The sequence below is a fragment of the Colossoma macropomum genome, unplaced genomic scaffold (assembly GCF_904425465.1).
Source record: "Colossoma macropomum unplaced genomic scaffold, Colossoma_macropomum, whole genome shotgun sequence".
NCBI lineage: Eukaryota > Metazoa > Chordata > Actinopteri > Characiformes > Serrasalmidae > Colossoma > Colossoma macropomum.
In genome coordinates, this window is record NW_023495259.1 from 364,271 (window position 1) to 372,844 (window position 8,574).

Below are 8,574 nucleotides of genomic sequence, written 5' to 3' on the forward strand. Positions count from 1 at the left end.
GTTTTAAACACAATCGCATAACTCACAGATTTTAATGATGAAATTTTCAAAGTTTACCCGAGTACATATTCTAAAGTACGAGAGGTTCCTTAATCACTTTTCTGTTTCACAGCACCAAAGCAATAATGTCAAAAATGATGTCCAGATATCCGTGAATCTACAGAAGCAGATGTGTAAAATAATAAATAAATGAAAACAAACAAAAAAAAAATCAGATTTTAAATATAATAGATGTATTATCCCTTTTCTAGTTGCAGCTGTGTATAAGGATGTAATCATGTCTCCCTTATGATGTATGAAGCTTAATGGTCATTTTTTTTCTTCACTTTTCCTTTTCTTAGCTGACGGATGTAAGTGCTGTAACGTAACTGATAATAAAGGAATGATTATATGGTTCAAACTTGTCTAATTTTCTTCTTTATTGGGATGATAGCATTTATTAATGGTCTCACAGAAATAGATGTTTCAGGGTTTAGTAGACAGCACTGCACTATTCACTCTGACCACTAGAGGGCGACCACGCTTTTTTATTCCGTTCATAAGTGAATGAAATTTTGCTGGGATCACAATAAAGGAGATGTGTATAACATAAAGACTGCTTTGTGTGTTGTATGTCTTCATTTTTAAAGATAGATTACACGCAAAAGCCCTAAATAATTAAATAATCTTAGAAATTGAGATAACTGAGGTAGTTTTTGCTTGGTTGTGTGCTTGATTTCTTGCTACAAACTTCCTGAAGTGCTGTGCTCACACCCTTATTTATGTTTTTTAGACTGGGTTTCATGGCTTATGGTTCCACTGAGTCAGAGTAATGGGTTACTTTATATTTACGGTAATATAAAATAAGACAAATCCAAATGGCTTGATCAGACATGCACAGCTGTGTCTCTACATGCATATGGATTGAAATGAGAAGCAAAAAGCCTGTATAGTGTGTATTGTGAAGGAAAAGTTAGTGATTTTGACTGTGGCTGGCTCATTTTCTCTTCTTATTAGCTACATTATTAAATTCTGTTCATACTAGAGTGACATTTTTGTATTTTCCCTGCTCTAATACATCTGACTCTTCTGATCAGGGGCTTAATATTGATCTGGTGAGTTGAATAATGTGTGTTAGGGAGGGGAATTCAAATAGTGTAATTCTAGGACATTGCAGAGTCTCCAGGACTGGTACTGAGAACTGTGTTCACAATGGTTCACTCACTACATACCGCATAGTAGGGATGCATCGATAAAAATACTGGTATCAGCCCAATATTGTGCTCATTTACTCATAAAATATAAAAAAAAACATGCTTGGTCTGAAAAAAAGTGGTGTTGAAACATCACTACTACAGTGTTTGCTATATAGTGAACTGACTGGAGAATGACCATGTAACAACCGCTGAGAATCTGAACAGCACTACATGGATTAAGAAACTAAATTTACTTCTGTGGTCTGTATTCCATCATGCCACTTTGTTAAACAAGCAAATACATGTGCCAGTGTGCTTGGATCTATACTGCTCATTAGAATTAGAAAATAGATTATAAAATAATCCCAACACTTGTGCTTTGTGTTTCAATCTTTGTTTCTGTTTTTAAGTGACAAGTACAACAAGGGATTGTGTCTTAATTCAGGTCTCAACATGAATTCTCTATATATATACAGTATAAAAAAAACCTGCAAGTAACATACAAGATAGTAACAAAGGTGTTTTATGGGTATGTTATGAACAACTTTAAAAAGTGTTCTTCAAGGGTCCCTCTGTAAAAGCAATGGTTAAACATTATACAGGGCAATGGAAAAATGGAAATACTTTTATTTGTTTTGGCAGCAACAACATATTTGGCATCACTGTCTGAACAAAATCTTGTATCTCCAGAATGGTAACTTTACAGGAGAAGGAAAAAAAGATCTTAATTTGTAATGTAAGGCAATGTAAGTTAATACATCCTTTATGAGGAACAAACTTAAAATATTCATATTGTATTGAATATTCATATTGTATGGAAATGTACATTTTAGAGCACAATTTCTATTTATTGCTGAGTTTTCTGTACAGTTTTCCTGTACAAAATCAGCTTGAAAGTTTGCATGTGTACATATATATACATATATATTAATGTTATTATTTGCATATATATATATATATATATATATATATATATTCATCCAGTTCCAAAGCAGCATATTTTTACAACCGTGTGGCGCCTAGGAACCAATCACATACCATTTGAAAGAGGGAGTCACAGAGACTCAGTATATGGCAGTGACCCTCCAACAGCTCAGAGCATTCATCATTGGTACCAACAGTTCCAAGAAAAAAGGTCACCAGCATCACCAGATCTCACGCTGTGTGACTTTTTTTTGTGGGGGTACGTTAAGGATTCTGTTTATGTGCCACCACTTCCAACAACACTGGATGATCTCTGAAATCGCATTGAAAGAGCTGTGAGTGCAGTGACACCCGACATGCTCAGATGAGTATGGGATGAATTTGGCTATGGCGTTGATGTTGTCTGTACAGCTGGAGGAGGTTCTTATTGAGCACTCGTAAAACTTTATGCTCACTTAAACCATTTACAGTTTACTGCATTGTTCTGTAATGATTTAAAGTGAAATAAATCATTCATGAATCTTTTTGAATCACCCTGTGTGTGTATATATATATATATATATATACACATATATATATATATATATATATATATATATATATATACACACATATATATACCAATCAGGCATAACATTATGACCACCTTCTTGTTTCTACGCTCGTTGTCCACTTTATCAGCTCCACTTACTATATAGGTGCACTTTGTGGTTCTACAGTTACAGACTGTAGTCCATCTGTTTCTCTGCATACTTTGTTAGCCCCCTTTACCCTGTGCTTCAGTGGTTAGGACCCCCATGGACCCTCACAGAGCAGGTACTATTTGGGTGGTGGATCATTCTCAGCACTGCATTGACACTGATGTGGTGGTGGTGGGTCTGTTTTTTTTTTTAAATGTTATTACTATATCATAAAAAAATTTCAAGAGACAATAACATACAATGTGTTTCCATTACATCAAAACAAACCGTGTCTCCGTGTCTCAAGGGTGCATGTTCTTTCTTTATTGATTCTAGCTGTGGCCAGTTCTAACACTGCTATGTCATGAAACAGCCAAAACCATAAACTAAGACTGAGGGGGGAGCAAAGTTTGAGAAAGATTTTTTTAATCTAATTTTGAAGGGCGACTCATATCTTTCTTTTTCTGTAAGAGCTAAATTGGATGTATATCTACATTTTAAGTCAGCTGAGTGCAGAGATTAAGTACATATCATCACTGTCATAAACTATTATATCTGACATAGTAACTACAGGAGAAGGAATAAAGCTTATACATTTAATGCAAGTTTTGGACCATTTCTATTGGCCCATTCATCATAAGATGTCCCCATGATGTAAAGAACAGCTGTTGTTTGACATGCTGTAGGAAAATAAAAATAAACAAAGCGTTATGAGGTTTTGCTGTGAGGTGCCATATCAGTGGTGATATATACAACATGAACTGTCAGGAATAATTTAACAGATCCTAAGCTGTTGGCTTGAATGAGCAGTTTCGAGCTAAGAGCCTACCTGTCATGGCTGTAGCTTCCAGTACCTCCTCACACAGGCCTTTGGGTGGTTTCGTTCGGTCCACGGTCTAATTTGTAGATGTCAAATGTTAGAATCTGCTACTAATTCCTGCTTTAAATCGAAACACCATGGCTGCACCTTTGGGCTGAAAATATCAGCTGTAATGGCTTCCTGATGCCATCTCCCCGGCAGCAGTCTAAAAAAATCTGCCTGACAGGAATATTACAGTATTCACAAGGGCATTCTCTCATTCGTTCTCTTTCTCTTTTCTGTCTTTTTTCCCTCCTCTGATCACACTTTCTCTCTGCGCTTTACAGATCTGTGGTTTCGGTCCTCGTAAATTCTGCCTTTGATCCTGCCAGACTGTTTTCAACCACATTTCCTGCAAAAAAGCTTCCTTTTTTGTTCTGTTCTCCAGAGTTTTGAATGAAAAGTGTAACTTTCTTCAGTGCTTCAGTGTCCCTGATGTGCATACACTGAATTTAATTGACATAATCTGGCATTGTATATTAATATAATGACTTTAATCAGTTACATGGCTGGTAATATTTGGTATAATGTGGTAACATGGACACTTTTCTGATTGTTGGGCCTGAGCCATTGTCATATGTTGAGTTTGGCCTGGACCAGATGAGCGGTATGTTTTATGACAGTATGTATCAGTTTTGACTTGAAATTTTATCCTCCGCAGCATGATACTAAATCACAAGAGAACCCATCTGTGAGGTCTGTGTTGTATTAAGTCTGGATTCACCATGCTGTGTATGCATGCATGAGACAGAGAAGTTAATCTGAAGCCATATATGGGCCAGTTTTCCACTGAAATAAGAAATTTCCTCTGAAATAAAACATTTGATTAGCATTAGCTAGTCTTGAAGCACTTACATCCGATTAGCATTAGCTAATCATGAAGCACTGCTTTACATCTGATTAGCATTAACTAGTCTTGAAGCACTGCCTTGTATTTGATTAGCATTAGCTAGTCTTGAAGCCCTGCTTTACATTTTATTAGCATTAGCTATTCATGATGCAGTGCCTTACTTCTGATTAGCAGTGGCTAGTTAGGAAGCACTGTCTTACATTTAATTAGCATTAGCTAGTAATGATCATAGATATACATATCTACATGCCGTGTTGCCTGTTATTCTCTATCTGAGGCGATACGTCTCCGCGTCCACCATGTTGGAGCGGTCAAGATCCACTTGAGAACAAATTCACTCGCACCTCAGGATTAAATCAGCTACAACTTCATTATTTCTCAACCGATTTACACCAAATTTGTTTTGTTATAATCCTCAGATGTAGATTCATCTAGGTTGCAGAGACTGCTCTCAGTATCTTTTATTTCTTTAATAACTGATTGTGCCAACTAGCCGTGCGGACCAGCAGAAAAATATTCAGTCTGCACTTGACGTTAAAAACCGAGTTTAGCATGAGCTCCGGTAGAAACATAATCACTCACACACATCAGTAAATCCATCACTGTGTGAATCACTTCTAATCTTAATACACACAAAAATAAAATAACCCCCCAAAACACAGTAAAAAAGATGAAGCTAATGTTGGCTTCATATTCGCCAGGTTCTTGTTCGAGTTTTCCCGTTCCACCTTAAACGGTGCAGCAGTCACTTTCTGGTGCTGGAAGCTGCACCATTTGAGGTGGAACCGGAAAATTCGAACAAGATGTCGGCTGATGCACCATTTAAGGTGGAACGGGGAAATTCGAACAAGAAGCTGGCAAATAACAAACTAACTTTCGCTTTGTGTAAGAAGGTGCTAACGTTAATCTATTATGAATATCTACACAGATTAAGGAATGCTGTAACTTACCTAGCTACAAAGCATTAACCATCACTGTAAATAAATAACCACTACACAAAGTTAAGATCCCCTGAATAGACTAATTCAATGAAAAACAATCACATCAACAGGTTCATTGTGCATCACCGACCGCACAGCCATCTACACATAAACATCACATGAGAGTGGATCACTGCGTTCCCTCCGTTATATAATCCTATCCCGGAGTGCAATATTCTTGAAATAGTACAACTTTTGACATTGTCTTTCTTAAACTGCTGCTCTGTAATGGTACTGAATGCAGTCCAGCAGTGATGCTGACCGCCCTAAAATGGCGGCGCCGTTGACGTGCCTGGCTGGACCCAACGCGGCATCTATGTATGTATATCTATGGTCATGAAGCACTGCCTTACATTTGATTAGCATTAGCTAGTTATGAAGCACTGCTTTACATTTATTTAGCATTAGCTATTCATGATGCGCCTTACATTTGAGTAGCATTAGCTATTCATGATGCAGTGCCTTAGTTCTGATTAGCAGTGGCTAGTCATGAAGCACTGTCTTACATTTAATTAGCATTAGCTAATAATGAAACACAGACTTACATTTAATTAGCATTAGCTAACCATGATGCAGTGCTTTACCTTTGATTAGTATTAGCTGATCACAAAGCTCTGGCTTACCTTTGCTTAGTGTTAGCAAGTCACAAAGCACTGGCTTACATTTGATTAGCATTAGGAAGACATGATGCAAATGCTTTACAGCTTATTAGTTAGTCACAAAGCAGTGCTTTACATCTGAAAGCTAGTCATGAAGTCTTACATTTAGTTTTACTACATACAGTGCCTTATTTAAACAGTATTAGCTAGACATGATGCACTGCCTTAGTACTTGCGTTAGCAAGTCGCACTGGCTTATATTTGATTAGCATTATCTAGTTACAAAGATCTGGATTACATTTGATTAGCATTAGCTAGATATGAAGCAAATGCTTTACAGCTTATTAGTTAGTCATAAAGCACTGCTTTACATCTGAAAGCTAGTCTTAAAGCAGTCTTACATTTGATTAGTATCAGTAGATACAGTGCCTTACATTTGGTTAGCATTAGCTAGTCATGAAGCACTCTCATTTAACTAGTATTATATGATGCAGTGCCTTACTTTTGCATTAGCTGGTAATGATGCGGTGCTTTATCATATATAAAGACAGTGTTCAGGTTTCAAGATGCTTCTATTAGTTTTAGCTATGCATCATACTTGTGTCCATTTGTACAGTTACATAAGTCTATGTGAGTTTACTTAAGTGTAGTAGGAGCGTGATTGAGGTATGCAGTTTGCATGATGCTAATAAATACTCTTAAGCTTCCAATACATCTCTGCTGAATAAAACAGCCAGCTCAAGCTGGTTGATCTGCACATATGGTTTTGCTGGCCAGCATGACCAGCATGACCAGCTTAAGCAACCTGGTTGACCAACACGACCAGCTTGACCAGCTTTACGAAGCTGGTCTGCCAGCTTAACTAGTTGATGATCACAGTATATTTTTTTCACCTACTTCAGCTGGAAAAATATACTTAATACATCTGAAACCAGCTACCAACAAAAGCTGGTCTTAGGTGGATTTTTCATCTACGTCGGCTTCATAGCTCAAGTGTAAAACTCATCAAAGCAAAATTTGCACAACAAATATGACTTGACTGATGAACTGCATTTTGGGAAAAAGGAACATTGTGTAAATTTGATCTTCTTTAATAGAAGAGCCTGCCACCAGGTTCATGCTCAGAGTAAGAATAAGACAAGGTGGCTGGTAGCAATGGCCCTCTCCTGACCTGTCTGATGTATTATCCTGTCCCATATGTCCATGGCCTGCTGTGCCACCCCACACCAAACCCAGATGGCACAGGGCACTGGAACACAGTACGAGCTTCATTTTCTGTTTTCATATAGAGTAACACATTTATTCCCTATGTACATTAAATCATAAGCATGACATCACTGTTCAAAAAACATGTATCTCTATGTTTTTTCAATTTTTATTTTTCTGCATCATTTAAGCACAGCTGCTGTCTTTTACACTGTAAATACTTCATGATGAATAGCCCAATAGAAATGCTCCAAAATTACTTGGAAAAAATCTCATTATATTGACATACTTTAAAAGTAAAGAAGGGTTTTCCTTCTCCTGTAAAGTTACCATTTTGGAGATACATATTTTTGATTTCGACAGTGGTGATAGGCTGAGTTACGTAGGTTCTACAAAAAAAGCCTATAAAAAAATATGTTGAAAATCAGTCAAGTTGCCAGTAAATGTACTACAGTTACTGTTATTTATTTAACAGTGTAGAACAATGTTAAATTACTGTAGAAGCTACTTCTGTAAATGCAGTTACGCTGGAAATTCTTTAAGAAACAGTCATTTGCATTCTTTTAGCATGTAAATAAACCCACTGGAGAGGTTTAAGTAGTTTAAGTAAATCCATGCTAGGAAAAGCAAGGATTTTTGTATATATTGTCATCAAATATATAGACCTACATTAGTTTTTTAACTACAATAGACAGGTTCAATCCTGCTAACAGCAAATGACGCGTGTCAGTTGGAATACCACTGGTGAAGAGAAAATGGTGTTTTTTTTTCACATATAATTTATGGTTGTTATTTTAACAGGCTTCAAAACACCAATATCTAGTTCAAATTATCAAATATTGATAAATTTCAGCTGCTCAGCAGGTTTCCTTTGTCATATTTTTCGTTTCATAATGCGGCAAACATTTTCAATAGGTGACAGACCTGGAATGCAGGCAGGCCAGTTTAGCACCCAGATGCTTTTACTATAGAGCCTTTATGTTGTAATACATGCAGAATGCATTTTGACATTGTCTTGGAGAAATAAGGCCTTCCCTGAAAAAGACGTCATCTGGATGGCAGCATGTGTTGCCAAAACCTGTATATATCATTCAGGATTAATGGTGCCTTCACAGATGTACATGTCACCAATGCCATGCGCACTAATGCACCCCCATACCAGCACAGACGGTGGCTTTTGAACTGTGCGCTGATAACAAGCAAGGTGGTCTTCAGCCCAGAGGACGCAGTGTCTATGATTTCCAAAAAGAATTTCAATTTTTGAGCCATTAAACCTCAGGACACTTTTCCACTTTGCCTTA